The 22081-nt window shown below is 34.2% G+C and overlaps 2 pseudogenes; one reads left to right on the forward strand and one right to left on the reverse strand.

Annotated features, from left to right (window-relative positions):
- Positions 1-14665: 14665 nt before the first annotated feature.
- LOC120155363 lies at positions 14666-16875 on the reverse strand (annotated as a pseudogene).
- Positions 16876-18558: 1683 nt separating this feature from the next.
- Positions 18559-20089, forward strand: LOC120155310 (annotated as a pseudogene).
- The last annotated feature ends 1992 nt before the right edge of the window (positions 20090-22081 follow it).

Genomic DNA, 22081 nt, shown 5'->3' on the forward strand with positions numbered 1-22081 from the left:
AGGAATTGAACTAGGATTGTTTTTGTCCCATCCCCAAACCTGATCCGAAATGTTCTACCCGAACCCGATAAAAACCGAACAGTCGTAGTTTTCATAAAAAAATAGAAAAAACGATCACAAAAAATTGAAAAATTAGTCTATATGATTTACAATTCAAACTACAGTCACAAATTCAAACTCAATTCTAAATAATTGTCTAAACTCCAAAATAAAACACATACATAATTAAATACAAACTTGTTCTGATATTCAAATCATACAACGAAGATGCAAACGTAATATTAAGTCAAAGGGGATAGCAAATACAAAGGGGAAAGTGGGATATGGGAAACATAGGTTAAATGTTTTATTTTGTATTATATATAAATAATGTAACACCCTCAACCCGTATCCGGCCCGAATTCTAGTTTTAGGTGTCACATTGACTTTTCAAAACATTTTTCTTTACAGATGGATAAACATCCAACTCACTATTCGATAAAATGAATATTTTATCATTAATTGACATAAATGGGTTTTACAAAACATATCAGAGCTTATAGCATTCAAATCTTTATACTACATGCCAACTACATTCTATAAAACAAAATGCATATATTTAATATATTTCTGATCTGATATTCTTAAGGAATATGTTGATCTATCTTGCTCCTCTTCGCTTCTCTTCTCGCTTCTATAACCTACGTGTGAAACAATCACACGCTAAGTCTATGACTTAGTGAGGCTTATAAAACATATAATATAAACTAAAACTTCTAACAATGCATATGAATAATTAATTCTATTATAACATACATCTTCATGTACACTTCATAAAATGAATACATACATACACAAACCTTATAATATCACATATGAGTTTTACTATTTCATATTCTAATAATCCTTTAATTTACACTACTTAGCTTATATCACATTCTACTGTCTTCATTTAAGTCGTTTACTTACCTTATTCTTAATCCTGAAATTTTGATCACAATCATACATATCTTATCTCTCATTTCTATATGTTTCTATTTAACATTTCACCCATAAATTCTTGTTACATATTCTAATATCCTAAATTTCTTATATTCTCTTAATTTATTCCTCACCAAATCTTCATTTAATAAACATACATTCACATAACTTATTGTTATTTGATTCCTTTGATATTCTCATATGATTTCTTAGATTCTTATACTAAATTTCATATCCCTTACTAATTTAGCAAGGTTAGTTCACAGTGCTATTTTAAACATATATATCTTCCTGCACCACTGATCTAATATCCTTGTATACTTATCTATATACCTTTTCCTTAATTAATATAATATATGCTTGGTCTCAATTCTCATTAATCATATAGTTCAACACTTCCTTATCTATGTATATATATATATAGCGTTCACTAGATTTCTCATGAAATTACCTCTAACATATCATATAATTATATTATATTCACTTACATTCCCATATATCATATCAACATATTTCACATAGAACATATCATATATGCAATAAATGAAACTCATACATTCATATCCAAATGTTCAATCACATATGACAATCATGTTAAGTTTCTGTATATTATTTCTTTATTGGCCCATGTATATCTTGGAGAACTAAAAGATATGTGAGTTCATTGAGGTTGTGCACTGATGCTGTCACCACAGCTCGAATAAATTCCCACTAGGGGCACTGTATATTTGTCCCGAATGACCACTCCTTAAGAACCATACACATAATACAATTGACCAAATAAGTGTACCGAAGTACCATATATATGTTCCACAGAATTACATATATGTCCCGAAAGATCACGTAGAACCTTCGACTCTTGGCATGCCAACTATACCTCTAGCTCTCATGGCACGTAACATGGGCATCATTATTATGTTTACCATATATTCACATAGCCATATCACATAAACATGTGTTTTTATCATATCACTCATACTCTCATAAATCATATCCACATGGCTTATCTTATATACATATGTTCACATACTTTAGCTTACTTCACCTTCCATATATCCATACCATTCATTATCACATAATTGATATCTTAATCATATAACAATAACATACATTCACACAGATCATACCACATATACAATAATATATCACAATTATACTCATATCAATAACATGCTTATATGTATGTTAATATAGGAAATAAACTTGTCACAAGTCTTATTTCCATTCATCATAATATATCAACTAATACGCACTCACCTTAGCCTTGCTTGCTTTGACTCGATCCTAATATTTGGATTATTTCGGAATAAGATTACGTTATATATCTACATAGTAATTCATTGATACATATCAATATACTAATTAATATATTCTAATCTATCACTTCTTAGACTAAAAGAAATGTTACTTTCATCTATTAAATAATGTAGGTATCGATGCACTCTACAAGTGTATCGATGCATCCTTTAACGAGTGCATCGATGCACTCCTTATGTATCGATGCACTAATTGCATTCGATGTTAATTTATTTGAGAGTTCATCGATACACATTGAAGATGCATCGATGCACACAACCTAGAAATTCCATTTTAAGCACGAAATTCACTCTCTTTTCATCTCAACTCTTCATCTTTCACTTCCTTTAATATTCCTAACTTTCATACACACATTTAAACTCATTTCTACTCAATAATCACTTTTTTAAACTCAACATCCTATCCTTTATATGGCATTCAAAAATTACACTCAATTTCCAACATGTTCTAAATCTAATTCTAATACTTCATATTCCTTAATTTAACTATCGACAAGTCAAATTCATCTTCAAACTCTATTAACTCCTTCTATTTCAAATATTCACTTAAAAACTCATTTTTCTTAATTTCTCATAACATGTTAATCTTTGAGTTTTAAGCCACCTAAAGTTTTCCTTAATCTTTCTTAACATCCCAAGAATAAAAACAAGCTTTAAAACGAAAGAATTAACCAATTGAAGACCCACTTACCTTATAAAAGACTCCACGGTGGAGAGGAGAAAGAAGAAGATTGAAGAAGGCTCTGAAGAAATTACCTCATTTCTCACATGCTTATTACCCTTTATAAAGGGAAAATAAAAATCTTCCCTGAAAAATAACCATAATACCCTTATTACTTTCAAACTTTGTTATTAAATCCAACATCAACACTTTTCATTTAAATCCCTGAACTTTCCATCTTTTCTGAAATTGGTCACTAAATTTACCAAAATTCTATTTTGGTCATTGACCCGACTTTTGGGATGTTACAAATCTCCCATCCTTTAAAGAAAATTCGTCCTCAAATTTTCGCTGCACACACAATAAGAACACATTTTCTAATGTTCTTATGTTGTTTCCTTTACTTAATCTTTCATTCCTTCAGTTCTTAAACTACCTTTTTCCTTTATCCATCTTTATCATGTCACTTATCATATAACAAGTAGTATCAGTTCTTAAAACTCAAAATCATTAATCAATAAAATTTCTTATCAATATTTAATTGCCTTGCAGTAATAACCAACTTCCTTAATACATATAAATTATTCTTTATTTCTCTGTCTAAATACGCTTAACCAAGAAACATAACCTTTATCACATCTGATTCTTTAAACTTTATCTTTTCATTTCCTTATTCCATGCTCTTTTCCTATCACTTATGCTTATCTCTGATTACTGATCTTTATCACCTCTTCGTAACTTTGATAATTAACACTCTTTGCACAAATCTTATTCTTTGTAAAGTCCTTGTTCGCATCACAATACACATATCCTTAACTTCCTTCAAACATATTAATCCTTATCTCTTTCACTACATCACATTTATATAATCAAATACATAACCATTTACAAATTTACACCATACTCTATTAGCTTACCCTGACATCATCTTTAATCTTTTAACTACATTCTTCATCACTCAACCTTGTTAGTCCGCAACAGTTATTCTAATCATATACACTCTTTCCGGTCAAAATTAGCTCAGTATTAATGTATTTGATTCATTCTTAACTCCTTATTTAATCTTCCAGTACCAGACTCTACTATTTAAGCGTATCAATCTTTTATCAAATTTGGTCATTTGATATGGAATATACTAATTCAAACTGAGTCTGTAATTGAAAATCATAATCTCTGTCTCTCTACGATAGTGTTGATTTTTGTGAGATACGAATTCTCTTAATCATTCTGAGATCTCTCTAGATCTTTAACATAATTCATCACTTCTTAGAAAGAACAATTTTAACACCAATAATATTCTTTTAGTCTAGGCACAAGCCCTCCATACTTCACTTACATGCATCATTTTCCTTTGAATAACTTAACAACAATTTCTTCGACTTATCAAATTATATTCATATCCCTACACGTTACGATTTCTCTATTTCCAAACTCAAGCAGTCTAACTTTCTCTGTCTTATAAACTGATTGCTGATATATTGATTCTTAAACTTTTCTATTAGTCTTTAACATTCCTTAAACATACGAATCCTTACCTTCTTCACTATGTCACATTATTATGATCAAAATATACAATTGTATTCATATCCACATCATCTTTGGTTATCTTATCCCGACAATATCTCAAAATCTTATAATTCCAATACATTCATCACATAATCTTGTTAGTCAACGCTAACTTTCCCCATCTAGAATGCAAACCCTTATCGTATCCATATTCTTGCTTAAACATAGTATTATCCCTTTTGTCTCAAATTCATAAACTCTATCTCCATATCTCTTATACACTTGTCACTGATGCATCTATTCTTGAACTCTTATACAAATATTCACCACATCCTTAGATCTTTTTAATGTTCTTATGGTGACACTTGTTCACCGTATTCTATCTTATCCGCATAATAATAGAACTACTCCATATCATTTTTCTAATTCACAACAGTGAAGACCTTCTATCACTATTCTGATATGATTTCAACTTTCTGAAATCAATCTTTGATCATATGAGGCACTTCCTGAGGTGTCCGCTCTCCATCCTGCCTGGCCAGGGTAGGTGAATTGCTACTACCATCAGGTTTACCTCTCTCTTTCTTTGAAATTCTCATAATCATATTTCTACTACATTAAACTAATTTTATTCTATTAGCAAGACAACATACTCCTTACACTATCATATCAGAAATTTTTACTCTATGTTGGCATGTACACATTTTATGACACTTTGAACTTCGATTTATGCCGAGAATCGGCTAAACCTTAGCTCTGATACCATTAAATGTAACACCCTCAACCCGGATCCGACCCGGATCCGAGTCTCATGTGTCACATTGACTTTTTAAAACATTTTCCTTTACAGGTGGATAAACATCCAACTCTGATAAAATGAATATTTTATCATTAATTGACATAAATGGGTTTTACAAAACATATCAGAGCTTATATCATTCAAATCTTTATACTACATGCTAACTACATTCTATAAAATAAAATGCATATATTTAATATATTTCTGATCCGATATTCGTAAGGAATATATTGACCTGTCTTGCTCCTCTTCGTTTCTCTTCTCTTCTCGCTTCTATAACCTACGTGTGAAACAATCACACGCTAAGTCTATGACTTAGTGAGGCTTATAAAACATATAATATAAAATAAAACTTATAACAATGCATATGAATAATTAATGCTATTATAACATACATCTTTATGTACACTTTATAAAATGAATACATACATACACAAACCTTATAATATCACATATGAGTTTTACTATTTCATATTCTAATAATCCTTTAATTTACACTACTTAGCTTATATCACATTCTACTATCTTCATTTAAGTCGTTTACTTACCCTATTCTTATTCCTAAAATTTTGATCACAATTCTACATATCTTATCTCTCATTTCTATATGTTTCTATTTAACATTTCACCCATAAATTCTCGTTACATATTCTAATATCCTAATTTCTTATATTCTCTTAATTCATTCCTCACTAAATCTTCATTTAATAAACATACATTTGCATAACTTATTGTTATTTGATTCCTCTGATATTCTCATATGATTTCTTAGATTCTTATACTAAATTTCATATCCCTTACTAATTTAACAAGGTTAGTTCATAGTTCTATTTTAAACATATATATCTTCCTGCACAACTTATCTAATATCCTTGTATACTTATCTATATACCTTTTCCTTAATTAATATAATATCTGTTTGGTCTCAATTCTCATTAATCATATAGTTCACCACTTCCTTATCTATGTATATATATATAGCGTTCACTAGATTTCTCATGAAATTACCTCTAACATATCATATAATTATATTATATTCACTTACATTCCTATATATCATATCAACATATTTCACATAGAACATATCATATATGCAATAAATGAAACTCATACATTCACATCCAAATGTTCAATCACATATGACAAATCATGTTAAGTTTGTGTATATTATTTCTTTATTGGCCCATGTATATCTTGGAGAACTAAAGATATGTGAGTTCATTGAGGTTGTGCACTGATGTTGTCACCACAGCTCGAATAAATTCCCACTAGGGGCATTGTATATTTGTCCCGAATGACCACTATATCTCGAAGGACCACTCCTTAAGAACAATACACATAACACAATGGACCAAATAAGTGTACCGAAGTACCACATATATGTTCCACAGAATTACATATATGTCCCGAAGGACCACGTAGAACCCTCGACTCTTGGCATGCCAACTATACATACAACTCTCATGACATGTAACATGGGCATCATTATTTTGTTTACCATATATTCACATAGACATATCATATAAACATGTGTTCTTATCATATCACTCATACTCTCATAAATCATATCCATATGGCTTATCTTATATACATATGTTCACATACTTTAGCTTACTTCACCTTCCATATATTTATACCATTCATTATCACATAATTGATATCTTAATCACATAACAATAACATGCATTCACACATATCATACCACATATACAATAATATATCACAATTATGCTCATATCAATAACATGATTATATGTATGTTAATATAGGAAATAGACTTGTCACAAGTCTTATTTCCATTCATCATAATATATCAACTAATACGCACTCACCTTAGCCTTGCTTGCTTTGACTCGATCCTAATCATTGGATTGTTCCGGAACAAGATTACGTTCTATATCTACATAGTAATACATTGATACATATCAGTATACTAATTAATATATTCTAATCTATCACTTCATAGACTAAAAGAAAGGTTACTTTCATCTCTTAAATAATGTAGGTATTGATGCACTCTACAGTGTATCGATGCATCCTTTAACGAGTGCATCGATGCACTACTTATGCATCGATACACAAATTAAATTCGATATCTTTATCTTAAGGGGGTGTATCGATGCACTCCTTATGCATCGATGCACTAATTGCATTCGATGTTTATTTATTTGAGAGTGCATCGATACACATTGAAGATGCATCGATGCACACAACCTAGAAATTCCATTTTAAGCACGAAATTCACTCTCTTTTCATCTCAACTCTTCATCTTTCACCTCCTTTAATATTCCTAACTTTCATACACATACTTAAACTCATTTCTACTCAATAATCACTTCTTTAAACTCAATATCCTATCCTTTATATGGCATTCAAGAATTACACTCAATTTCCAACATGTTCTAAATCTAATTCTAATACTTCATATTCCTTAATTTAACTATCGACAAGTCAATTTCATCTTCAAACTCTATTAACTCCTTCTATTTCAAATATTCACTTAAAAACTCATTTTTCTTAATTTCTCATAACTTGTTAATCTTTGAGTTTTAAGCCACCTAAAGCTTTTCTTAATATTTCTTAACATCCCAAGAATCATAACAAGCTTTAAAACGAAAGAATTAACCAATTGAAGACCCACTTACCTCCTTTCCCACGTGCTTATTACCCTTTATAAAGGGAAAATAAAAATCTTCCCTAAAAAATAACCATAATACCATTATTACTTTCAAACTTTGTTATTAAATCCAACATCAACACTTTTCATTTAAACCCCTGAACTTTCCATCTTTTCTGAAATTGGTCACTAAATTTACCAAAATTCTATTTTGGTCATTGACCCAACTTTTGGGATGTTACAATTAACATAAAAATATAAAATATTATATATATATAATCGGTGCGGGGATACTTTACCCCACACTTGAACCCAAAAAATCCCTGAATTTTACCCCGATACTTGACCCGACCCAATATTATTCAAACCCGTCCCGAACTTAATCGGGTTTCGGGTTTCCCTGTCGGGTTCGGGTCGTTCTACCATTCCTACTAGGGTTTTGCAGGATCAATCCAGATCTACACTTCCCCCATTATTATGGTATGTATGTATGTATGTATGCATGAACGCATGCATGTATATATGTGTATAATGCATGACAAATGTGTATCAAACATCATTGTGAGTTGAATTATTGCTAGATGTATTGACACCTTAAATTCTATTTTTTTTAATAAATTTTATATAAAAATATCAATATTTAATATTTACATTAATTTAAAAATATATTATTATTGAGAGAGCTCATAGCTCTTATGGTTAGCAAAACCAATTTAGAAGTGAAATGCTCTTCTTGATTCTTTACCATCATTCTTTTACATGCTTTATATAGCTATCAAGATTACAAGAACTTGATTGAACAATAACTGACTACTCTAACAATACTCAAACCGACTAACAACATTAACTGTTGCGTCTCCAAGAGCAGTAATCTGTTGTACCTAAGGCTAGAACGTTCCATGCATGTTAACCAGTAATTAGTCATGCACGAGTGTACCAGCATTCACGAGCGTACCAGCATGCATGTATGCATCCTCAACGTACCAACATGCATCTTCAACATACTTCAACATTCTTCCTGCTTTCTCTCATCTCCTGCTTCTCAGCACAGTTTCACACATAACTTTGCACGAAATTCTTCAAATGTATTTCGAACTAATGGCTTAGTTAGTCCATCAGCAATCTGATGAGCAGCAGGTACATAATTGGCTCGCATCAGCTTGGCTGCACCTTCTCGCGCACAAAGTATATATCAAGATCGACATGTTTAATATGAGTATGATAAACAGGGTTTATGCTCATAGTCAAAGCACTGGTGTTGTCACACCATATGATATGTTTCTCTTTCTGACAGACACCAAGTTCAGTCAGCAAGGCTTTAACCCAAACCACATCTGCTACAGTGTCAGCAACATTCTTGTACTCGGCCTCCATTGTAGAGCGCGATACAGACTTTTGCTTTTTCGAGCTCCGGGCAACCAAATTATTGCCAACAAACACGCTATGTCCAGACACTGATCTTCTATCATCAAGATTACCACCCCAATCTGCATCAGCAAAGGCAGCCACCTTCACACTAGTTCCAGCAGCAGTGAACACCAACCCAAAGTTCACTGTACCAACCAAATATCACAATATTTGTTTAATTACAGCCATATGCGACTGTCGTGGAGCATGTATGAACTGGGAAACTTTGTTAACACAAAATGCAATGTCAGGCCTTGTATGACACACATACAACAGTTCTCCAACAATGTTGCGATAGAAGTGAGCATCAGCAACAAGGTCACCATTATCACATCGCAACTTGGTGGTTGCTACCATGGGAGTTGGTGTTGTATTAACTTTCAACATGTTAGCTTTCTCAAGGAGTTCCATGACGAATTTCTTCTGTGACAGTGCTAAATATTCACCGGTTCGTTTAACTTCAATCCCCAGAAAGTACGAGAGTTGCCCCAAGTCCTTTAGTGAGAACTTGTCACTCAGCAATCGAACCACTCATCCACTTCAACACTCGAGTGTCATGTGATGATGATATAACATATACCAGCAGGTATACGTAGTGCAGACCATTCTTTTTGATAAACAGGGACACATCTGCTCGTGATTATTTAAAATTAATACTCAATAAGCTATCTCGCAGCTTGGTATGTCAACTCCTAGGTGTTTGCCTCAAACCATATAACGCTTTTTTCAAACAACACACCAGCTTACATTCATCAGAAGCAGTTTGTTCAAAACCTGGTGGCTGTTGCATGAAGACCACCTCATGAATATCATAATTCAAGAAGACATTGTTCATATCGACTTGCCTAAGGGTCCAGTTGTTGGTTATAACCAATGACAGAATGACATTCAAGGTGTTGAACCTGATTACAGGACTGAATCTGTCCCTATACTCATAACCAGAGATCTGCGAGAATCCTTTAGCCACCAACTGTGCCTTATAACGGTGGATGATACCATCAGGGTTTCTCTTGATTCTGAATAGCCATTTACAACCTATCATCTTCCTTCCTTCTGGTAGCTTAGTTAGTTCTTAGGTCCCATTGCGTTTGTAAGACATTATATTATTCATAAACTGTTGCCTTCCAATCTGGAGATTTGAGCGCTTCATGCACACTACATGGAACATCATCACCAGCAATTCCTAAATATGCTTTGGGTTTAAACACCCCACATTTGATCTGAGCCATCATAGGATGATTATTGCCACGAATGACTTTAACTTCAGCACCATTATTTATGGTTGAGCTTTCCACATGTTGTTCTGAGTTTATTTCATGTTGTACATCTTAATGAGTATTGACTGTAGGCATCTCAGGAGCAGCCTCAGTTTCCACCATATCATGACTAGCACCTGTAACTTGCAAGCTGCCTGACGGGTTGCTGCTGCTGGCACTTGAGGACAACCTGTTATTTTCATATTGGGAAGACTGTCTGCAAAAGAGAAAATATTTTCATTAAATACCACATGTCTGGAAATATAAACACGCCCATTGTTTGCTAAACACTAAAATCCTTTATGTTGCGTGTTGTATCCTAAGAATGTATACAAATAGGACCTAAATTCAAGCTTATATTACAAGAACAGTCTTAGATGTGGAAAACATATACATCTAAACACCCACAGTCTGTTGTAATATGGTGTTTTTCCATATACCATCTCAAATGGAGATTTGTCATGTAACACCTTTGATGGCAATCTATTAATGAGATGCACAGTGGTCTGAATGGCATAAGACCCGAATTTAATGGGCATGGAGGCTTAAGCAAGTAACACTAAGGCCATTTCAACCAAGTGTCTATGTTTTCGTTCCACCACTCCATTCTGCTTAGAAGTGTGGGGACAAGTGAGGCGATGAACGATTCTAGCTTTGTTTAATTCATCGGGTCAGAGGTCGAAATTCACCTCCCCGATCGGTTTGGAGAGCTTTGATTGTTCCCCCGAATTGTGTAGTAATTAGTTTGTGAAACAAGTGAAATATAGTTATGGCTTTAGCCTTTGTTCTTAATAGATATAATCATGTGAATCGAGTGGCAACATCAACAAATGAGACATAAAATCTAAATCCATTAGATGATATATGTGGGGGTCCCATATATCAGAATACTCAAGCTCGAACGGTTCATTATATACAATGTTTGAGCGAGGGAGGCAACTTGTGGCTTTTACCCCAAATGGCAGGTAACACAATTCTTATTAACATCATGAAACGTTTTTACATTGATTTGTTTATAAATTTTAGCAAGGGTATCATAAGTTGGATGACCCAGTCTTTTGTGCCGGGTCTCTAAAGTTGTGGAAGAAGCCATGGCAGTCTGTACTTTAGCCATACTATTTTTTCATCGAGTTCTACTAACTTTGAAGGTATACATTCCATTAAACTCTTCACCTTGCAGTAGAACAACCTTGGAGGCTTCATCTCAAACATAACACGTTTTGGCATGAAATTCAAGAAATACACTGTTATCCCTAGCAGGCTTTGAAACAGAAAGCAAATTTTTTAGTTATTGAAGGAATGTGGAGAATGTTACTTAAGGACAAGGTTCGAGATACAACAGGCAGCTCAGCCTTGCTAACCGACCAAACTGATAGAGAGTCATCATTTCCTACCATTAACTTACCAGGATTGTTACAGTTCGAGTAAGGAGTGATCGAGGCTACGTTGGGGGTAACATGGTGTGTTGCACCGAAGTCAATTACCCACTGATCTTGACTAGCAGACATTGCATATGCTTGACCTTTCCCAGCACTCCTGTTATCATCATGATACGTGCTACTATGATTACAGTAAACACACTTATTTTCATTGTTTCCATTTGTAACATAGTAAACTTTTGAGGATTCAAGACCAGAAGTGTGATCATCAATTGTTATGCCAGAAAAATCCTCATCGAATCTGTGCCAATATTGGCTGACAAGATGACCAATCTTGCCACATAGCTGGCACTGACCTCTAGGTCGTGCTCTTCCTCTGACACGAGATCTCCCACGCATGTAGGATGAATAATTTGATCGAGGCTGGTGCTTTTCCCGGTTCTTGTAAGAGTCAGCCTCAACCTTCCCTTGGGCAAGATTGGCACTGACAAACAGGGAATCAGGCTGATAATCGAATCCTTCAACCTGAGTTTCAGCATCAACAAGAATTGTACATATGCTATCAAGTGACAGTGTGTCACGTATGGCAGATATAACTGCTATGAAAGGTTGATATTCCCTTGTAAGGCCTTTAAGAATACTTGCAACATGCTCAGATACTGATATTGAACTTTCACAGGAATTCAATGCATCAATAACCTCTTTTACTTTTATGTGATAAGTTCTCGTGCTATCTCCTCCTTTCTTGAGGGATTAAAGCTTGTAATGTAAGCTCATAATGGCAGTGGCAGAGCGATTAACAAAGAACTGCAAGACCTTGTTCTATACCTGGGCAGACGTTTCAGCACCAACGAATTGTGGAAGCAAATGAGGACTAACCATTGAAAGCAACCAAGAAGCCAACACACTATCTTGAGCCAAGAATTCTTCATGTTCTTCATTGACAACTGCAACTCCTTCTTCACCAATCACTGTTTCTGGAGGCGGCAGTATTGTACCATTCAACATTCTTTCAAGATGATGGCTCCTTACAGTGAGTAGGACTTGTTGTTTCCAAAGCAAGAAGTTTATTTCATCAAGAACCACATTTTCCCTTTTGTTGGTGAATACTTTAGTGTTTCTTGACGAGAACTCCATTGATGTGGATGTAGAAGAAACATTGTGATCCATAGCAGCATGAACAACGAAAGCACACCCTAGGACGTAGTAGCGAATGATACCATGTTGAGAGAGCTCATAGCTCTTGTGTTTAGCAAAACCAGTTTAGAAGTGAAATGCTCTTCTTGATTCTTTACCATCATCCTTTTACATGTTTTATATAGCTATCAAGATTACAAGAACTTGATTGAACTATAATTGCCTACTCTAACAAGACTCAAACATACTAACAACATTAATTGGTGCATCTCCAAGAGCAGTAATCTGTTGCACCTGAGGCTAGAAGGTTCTATGCACGTTAACCAGTAATCAGTCATGCACAAGCGTATCAGCATGCATCCTCGCGTACCAACATGTATGCATCCTCAACGTACCAACATACATCTTCAACATACTTCAACAATTATATATTAATTTTTTAAAAATTTAGTATGGAATTTTTTTTTTACTAAATCTCTATTTTGATTTAAACAACGAGAATGCCTGACAACTAACATTTTTGCCTTAACAAGGATTGGGAGCTGAACATTCAAATATTTTCCTTACGCACGGAAACTACTTTTGGAAAAATATCATAAAATGAATGGAAACAAAGTTAAGATTATGAAAAAGCTTTTTGTATTCTTTTAGGAATGTTAAAATGTATTTCAAGTACTTATATTTTTCATACATCATGAATTTAGTCCCTTTATTTTTACTTTTAGAAATCTAATCCCTCTACTTTCAAAATGTTACATCAACGAATTTTATTATAGAATTCTATTGATGTTAATAATTGAACTTGAACTTGAATTTTTAAATCCAAAAAAATTGAAAGACTAAATTCATAAAACAAAAATAGAATGAGTAAATTCCAAATGTATCAAGAGTACATAGACATTGAGTGTAATTATCTGATATATAATATAAACTTGATCTATTAGGGTTTAAAATTAGATTTAAGATTAGAATATTTAAATAATTCATGAATATTCGAATGATTGTGTATCATGTGTGAACCTTAATTCTAAGTCTTAGATGTGACTTAACTTCATGATCCATGATGTCTGAACTAAAACAACTTCAAGAAACTACAACATTTTTTTGTATTAAAAAATGGGTATAACTCTCTTTATTAAAATAAAATAAAAAAATTTGCACATGAGGGTGGGAAAATTTAGAACATGATCCACCAAGACCAGGAGTTTTTGCCTTCACTAATTTAGCTTGCGATACAAGTCACTGTGTGTTTCACTCAAAGGCTTGGTGGCTTGGTGGGCTAACTGAGTGAATGACCCACTGCCCACATGTGCGTGTCCTTCAATTGTAAAGTTGGAATGAAACCTAGTATTCGAGAAATTGGATCATAACTTCCATCGCAGCTCAATGATCGGCATTGATTCCGAATACACGGACCTTGTGCATGTCGGGGAACTTCGCGACCACCAGCACAAATATGGCCAGCGCATCAAAGAAGAGCACCGGGTTCCAATAATCTGTTGTATGCGAGGGTAGAGAAGGATGGCAATAACAACAGTACAAGAGAATATTGTTGTTCTCCTGCTGTGCATCACCTCATATAGAGCAAACGCTGAATGACACAGTGAAAAGAATCCAGTGTCCTGCAAAAGGATCATATAGAGCTTAGATTGAATCTGAATTACATGAATAGGGATTGTCACCGTCTATTCATTTTACACGTTAATCATACAACGTCTAAGAAATCAAAGGCTGATGGAGGTGTTGCCAACTCTATCCAAGCCTTCCATCAATCTTCTCTTTGCTGACTTGGTTCTGTAACACCATACCTCGAATGCCTCGCTCAAGTCGGGATACTAAACTTGCTCGGTTTCCATCCAATCCGATAAAATATCGGCTTGATCATTAGATGGCAATGCTAATACTAACGACACGATCGCCCCCTCAATACTCTGGCACAAGTCTTCATCCATCTTGTAAGGGAAATCTGTATACTTGTTGCTTTCTGAATCTAGGAGAGGTTTAATCTTCCTTATATACGGTAGCCATGTCTTCAGCAATTGGACCCGACACAGTGCAGGAAGAATCACGTTTCCATAGCCGACAGCTTCGAGCACTTTCCCGGTCACTTCTATAAGCTTCAGCTCCAAACCCCACACGGCATTATCAAGTTTCTTGTCTTCAATTATCCCCAAAACCTTACCAGACATCTCACCCTAACTACAAACAAAATCCTTCATTAAATCCATCTTGGGGAGTATGTTACACATCCACTCGACATCCGTTAGGCTCTGCAAAATTCTATTCTCGACAGTCTCAGCTGTGATATCCGAAACAACAAGCAATGAAGACATTTCATTTTCGAAAGATGAACAAACTTCGGTAAGACCTGATTTACCACCAATTTCACTTCATCGTCAGCTGTGCCTGTAACTAACGGGGTTTCTTCATCTCCTCCAAGCATAAATTCCACTTGTTCTTGTGCAGATGTCTTGAGCTCATCTCCAAAAGGTGGACAACGTCCACCAATTGATGTGGCAAAGCGAACTGCTGAAATAAACACATTTTTGGTGGCACTTAAATCTACTGGTTGGATCCTTGCCAATATGGGCATGGCTATCGGCCCCAGTTTTGAAACTGCTTTTATAATTTGTTCCTCTTCCTTATCGTCCCAAGGAACAGCCTCCAGGTACTGGATGCAGCAGTTTGTAACGTCGTCACAGTGGAACGAAACTGCCAAGTTTAGAACACCGAGAGCAGATTCAACCGAGTCCAGAGAGTCCAAAAGTGAAACAGAGGGAAGATAAAGTAAGCTCAAAAGGTTAACATGATGATCATAAGTAGAATTAGAGCAATGAATCTCAGTGCAGGAGCCAAAGTCGGGATTAGAGAGCTGATTTGCAAAGAATCTGCTTTTAGTTACATGAACCGATGAGTGGGAACAGAACCACTCAGGTCTTCCTTCACCATTTGTCAAACGTAAAATAACATCACTTGTAGTCTTCTCGCCGAAACTGCAAGGTTTGGAAGCTGCAGTTAGGTCCCTGTGCAGAAAGAAGGAATATGATATTCATGCTTTACAGTTCACACACCTGAAAGTACTGCTAAAACCGAACCTTAGACAGAAACAACATGAATTCAGATAGTACGAGAACAGATCAGCCATCCTCAATCGAAACATGATGTCTTGCACCAGACAATACACGCTACTAGTATGCAAAAACAGTTTAGGGGGATTTTAGCTTTTTTAGCTATCACTGAGAAGATACAACTTACAAACAATTACAATCAAAATCAATCATCACAAGCACGGAACTGAATAACTGATAGCGATTCAAACCCAAAACCTAAAAATTCCTTCTTTGTCATTAAACCAAGGCCTCATTATCAACACAATTAAATTTATAGTAGATTTTCCATTAGGAGCCATATCTTCATGGATTGTTATTTTTTTTATCCTCGACTCAACAAAACATATAATTTTTCTTAGGGAAACAAGATCCAAAGACAGAATCATTTATAGGTTCCTAACATCACAAAATGAGTTAGCACCACCATAAATTCTACACTGTTAATTACCCAAATTAAATTAATTAGCATTACATTAATGGGGAAAAGAAAGACTTCATAAATGATAAATTTAGATTAATTAAGTAATAAAAGTAAAACAAAATATGACCTTTCGAAAGACCCAGATTGCATTAAGAGCTGACATAAATATCTCTCGCGTTTGACATAAACAAATCTTCTCAAGTAAAGAACACCGAGCAGCAATTTCCCTTTGGGGTCTGGTAATGAAATGAAAAACACAGGCAAACCCAAAGCTCCTTTTAGGACAAGCATTCTAAATGACACAACTAGCCTTCATGCTTATACGTTAGAACTTAGAACTTGACAAAAGGGTGGTGGGTACCCTTCCGAGGGCATCCTAGTTCGCCGAAAATATTGAAGGGCAAAAATGTAATATCTCGGGACATTAACCTATGATTGTTGGAGAGATGATGTTTTGTGTTCCATGGATTGGATAATGGAACATTAAACACAAGAATCAATAATTCAACAATTTCCCAACTTTATAATCATATTTTAATGACCGTGGTATTTCAAATCAGGGACCTTTTTGGAAGAGGATTGTCATAGGAGGATTAAAGATGAAGATTTGATGTAGATTTTTTCATTAATTTTGTACCCTCAACTTGTACAAGTTGCAAGTTTATGTACTTGTTAATAAACCCTTGATTTCTCTCTCTCTTAATTTGGTATTTATTTTTTAATTGAACCGACCATTTGAAGCAGATGCCTAAAGATTAGGGAGACCACTTGCGCAAGTTGCAGCAATGATTAACCAATAGCAATCTAGAAAGCTGCCTACATTCCAAAGTGATTGTGACAGCGATTGAAACGTTAAGGAAATAACTAAACCAAGTTGTGTCTTGTCTAATTGCTTTCACTCTTTGATATTGTTTATGGTAATGAGTTTGGTTCGTCAATTGTTGGTCGTATATTTTTTTTATTTAGATGGAAAATCGATATTGATGAGAAAATTATAGTTGGTTAGTGTTTATAATGGTCTTTAATGCATATGTTAGTCATCATAGTTGTTCATAGATTGAAAGATTAAGTGACTCTGATAATCATATTTTAGATTTTGCTCTAACTCATCACGTGAAATTATCGTAAGGTTTGTTTATTAAAGGTATTGTCTATATTTATTTTAGAAAAATAGTTAAATTTAGTTTAATGCGTTAGAAATAAAATTTTAAAAAAATTAAAGATTTTGCATACCCATAAATTTTAAGAAAAAATATAAAAATTTTAGACCCTCATTTTTATATTTATAGATCTGCCACTGTCTATACGATGTAGTCTACCAAAAATCAAAGTTTAGGAGATGTAAGCTAACAGAATACTTATGAGACTTCCGAAGATTATCTCCCGAAGAATAAAAAAATATTAAAATATTATATATTCTATAAAAATTTAAAATTTTATATAGTTTAGATATTTTTTATTAATTTTTTATTTTCGTATTTTTGAAATTTTATAATTTCACAAGCTCGATAACGTGAAATTTAACTAATTTGTTAGAAGTTGCTAGTGGGGTGGTTGAAAGCCGGATGGGGCGTTTAAGACTCCTAATTATTAGAGATCACTCGGGAGTGTTGGTTCACAGTTTCGGTCGCAATATTAGACGTAGCACAGTAGAAGAAGCGGAAGCTTGGGGTGTGCTCGATGATTTGCAGCAAGTTTAGAGATCGGGTGCAGGACGAGTTATTTTGGAAAATAATAACCTGCCTGTTATAAATTTGCTAAGGAGCAAGCCCAACGCCAGACATCCTTGTGCGGTGATTCAAACAATTTTTGAGCTGCTGAAGCGTTACTGGACACTGGACATGCATTGCTTTGGGGAAGGTGTTGAATTGGGCTGTTATTGTAATTGAGCCCAACTTCAAAACCTTTCTGAAACTTTCTAGGGTTTTCGACCCTATCTTTTTCACTTGGTTTTTCAGTTTTATGAAAATAAATCAAAGACATTTCGATTTGAATCATTTGTGTTACTGGAAAGATGGAGGAAACTATTCTCACATCAGAAAAACCTTCCAAATCGTCGACGTTGAATCCTCCTTCGCGTATAATCTGCAATGTGTATGTTCTTCTTCCTTTTTGTTCACCAGTTCTTTTTTAAAAGATTGTTTGTCTAATATTTAATCTTTACTCAACTTTCCACTAATTTTGCACAGTTTCCAGAAGCAATTCTCGCAATACACTTGCCCTCGATGCAATTCCCGTTACTGCTCTCTTCCTTGCTACAAGGTAAACCTCAATTTCTCGCTTTAGTTCTATCAGAAATTGGTATATACATATTTAATTTGTGTGTGATTTTGTTACAGTCTCATAGTCTTCGCTGTACTGAATCATTTATGCGAGAAAATTTAGTTGACGAGCTTCGCGAACTTCAACCTGACGATCAAACTAAACGGAAAATGCTTGAAATTTTGAAACGAGTCCATTCGGAGGAAGAAGCCGATCCTTTAGATGAAGATGTTGATGGTATCTTCCCAAAACTTTTCATTACTTTGTGTGTATATTATGTATATATATATATTTGCTTTGATTTGTTAGCCTGCCTGAAATAAGCGTTGATTGAATTAAGGTTGTTTGTTTATTTCAGAATGATTAAGCACCGAATGATTAAGAGTTTCTGTATGAATTAGTTCTGAATGTGACATGTTGTTTGATAATTGCTCTGAATCATTCAGAATGTACTTCTGTGCTGAATCATTCAACACTGTTTTGCTAAATCAGTCAACACTGAATCAGTCAACACTGAATCAATCAACACTGAATCATGGCCCTGAAACACAACTTCCTTCACTTCGCAAGCTCATTTCTACAGAACCATCTCCGTTTTTAGCTGTTCATTTGGTTGACATTGTATATAGTTACTGCTTCACGCTTCGCATCTACAACGGAGATTGGCAATCTGATGCTTTAGGATCAGCAATTGTTGTACTGAGTATATCATGTGTATTAGGTCAAGCTGGACAGCCCGAAACCGTGTTGGAAGCTGTGTTATTGCTTGGAGCAAACCTGCTCTCCAGCTTACCGGGACATTGGTGGATTGCAATTTGGATCGACACTTGTTGATGACGTAACAAGCCTACTTTCCCTTGGAGGTCCTGCTTTGTGATCTACAAAGGATGATAGTGACTGCTGAAAGGGAATTGAAATCCGAGAAACAAAGAAAGCCGAGAAAATCCGAGATGAAAAGCAAGCTGAAACTTGCTGAAAGGAAGGTTTATTTCATCATGTGTTGGGTTCATGAGCAACCAGGCGAAGCATGGGCTTCTTTAGCAGCCATTGTTAGTGCAGAGAAGAGTTCATTAATGGAATATGGCGGCAATAAAAGTTTTCCCAAAACAGAGAAGAATGTAGCAGAAAACAAGGGCAAAGCGTTGATAGAGGAAATGTAATGGTGTTATTTGCTAAGTACCCTCAATTTGGGAACGGGGATTTTGTTGTAGGACACGTATAGTTCTGATGTATATTTTAGTCATTTCTTAAAAATGAGTAATAGCTTGAAGGCCTTTAAATGTCCACTACGAACGTTTTCAACAGATATAAACTGTGTTATTTGGATATTTTTTTTCCTTCATAAAGTACATGTGTTCATAAATCACCATTGTGATTCTCACTTATAGAGCAACACTTGAATCTGATCAAGTAGGTTGCTCCTATATTTTAAACCATTGCCCTTAACGGTGTAAAAGAGAGTCTTGAGAGTATTAAAGTAAACAGTTTTATAATGTAAAAATTTCCATTTCATCAACAAGGTTGTTATAGAATAGTGGTAAGTATAGCCGTCTGTCACCCCGGTGACCCGGGTTCGATCCCCGGCAACGGCGCTATTGTTTTAATTTTTTTTTGGATATTTCGACAGAAGGTGAGAGAAAAAGGTAGCGTCGCACACACTTGTATTGAAACTGGTAAATGCTCACGTGCGCGCTTAATATACCGCTAAAAACAAGTAGTATCGATTTTGTTATTGTTGTAGATAATAAAATCGGTAAAAATTATTGAAAATATCATTATTTCTACCGGTTTTGTTATTATTTTAGTATTTTATTGGGTTTCTTAACAAAACTGGTACAGTGCTACTGGTTTTGTTATTTTTTACCGATTTTGTTATTGTTGGGCATTTTACCAAAAATGTAAAAAACATTGATGTTTTAGGTATAAAAAAAAGATTTTTTTAATGAAAAAATTAGTAAACACAAAGATTTGTTTCTAACATTTTGTCCAGTATGATTCTCAAACATAAAGTTTCCAAAACAGTGTCGATACATTTATTATAAGTATCGATCATCAAAATATCGAAGCCAATTATTATAAAGTAATAGGTAAATATATCGGTTTAATGAGAGAATAGGTAAATATATGTGTCGATACATTTTCTAAAAGTATCGACCCCAAAAACATCGAAACCGATAATTATAATGTAATAGGTAAATTTACAATGTAACTGGTATAAATATACCAGTTTTATGATAGAATAGGTCAACATAATGTATCGACACAAATTTAAAAAGTGTCGATACATTTTGTCCACAATGAATGCCAAACGAGGTGCACGCATAAAATATTGATACATTTATTAAAAGTATCGATCTCAAAAACATCGAAACCGATAATTACAATGTAATAGGTAAATTTATAATGTACCTGGTAAAAGTATACCGATTTTATGAAAAAATATATCTATATAATATAACGACACGTTTTAAGTTTGTGTCGATACTTTTTTCAGAATGAATACCTAACGAATAGATATAAACTGTGTTATTTGGATATTTTTTTTCCTTCATAAAGTACATGTGTTCATAGATCACCATTGTGATTCTCACTTATAGAGCAACACTTGAAGCTGATCAAGTAGGTTGCTCCTATATTTTAAACCATTGCCCTTAACGATGTAAAAGAGAGTCTTGAGAGTATTAAAGTGAACAGTTTTATACATCAACAAGGTCGTTGTAGTATAGTGGTAAGTATACCCGCCTGTCATGCGGGGTACCTAGGTGTGATCCCCGGCAATGGCACTATTGTTTTAATTTTTTTGGATATTTCGACAGAAGGTGAGAGAAAAAGGTATCGTCGCACAAACTTGTTTTGAAACTGGTAAATGCTCACGTGCGTGCTTATTATACTGCTAAAAAAAATTGGTAGCAATTTTGTTATTGTTGTGCATAATTAAATCGATAAAAATTACTGAAAACATCATTATTTCTACTGATTTTGTTATTATTTTAGTATTCTACCGGATTTCTTAACAAAACTGGTAAAAGTGCTACCGGTTTTGTTATTGTTGTGCATAACAAAACGGGTAAAAATTATAAAAAAAATCATTATTTCTACTGGTTTTATTATTATTTTGGCATTTTACCGGGTTTCTTAACAAAATCGGTAAAAGCGCTACCGGTTTTGTTATTTTTTTACCGATTTTGTTATTGTTTGACATTTTACCAAAAATGTTAAAAATATTGATGTTTTAGGTAGAAATAATAAT

This window comes from Hibiscus syriacus, unplaced genomic scaffold (assembly GCF_006381635.1).
Source record: "Hibiscus syriacus cultivar Baekdansim isolate YM2019G1 unplaced genomic scaffold, ASM638163v2 tig00111166_pilon, whole genome shotgun sequence".
Taxonomy (NCBI): Eukaryota; Viridiplantae; Streptophyta; class Magnoliopsida; order Malvales; family Malvaceae; genus Hibiscus; species Hibiscus syriacus.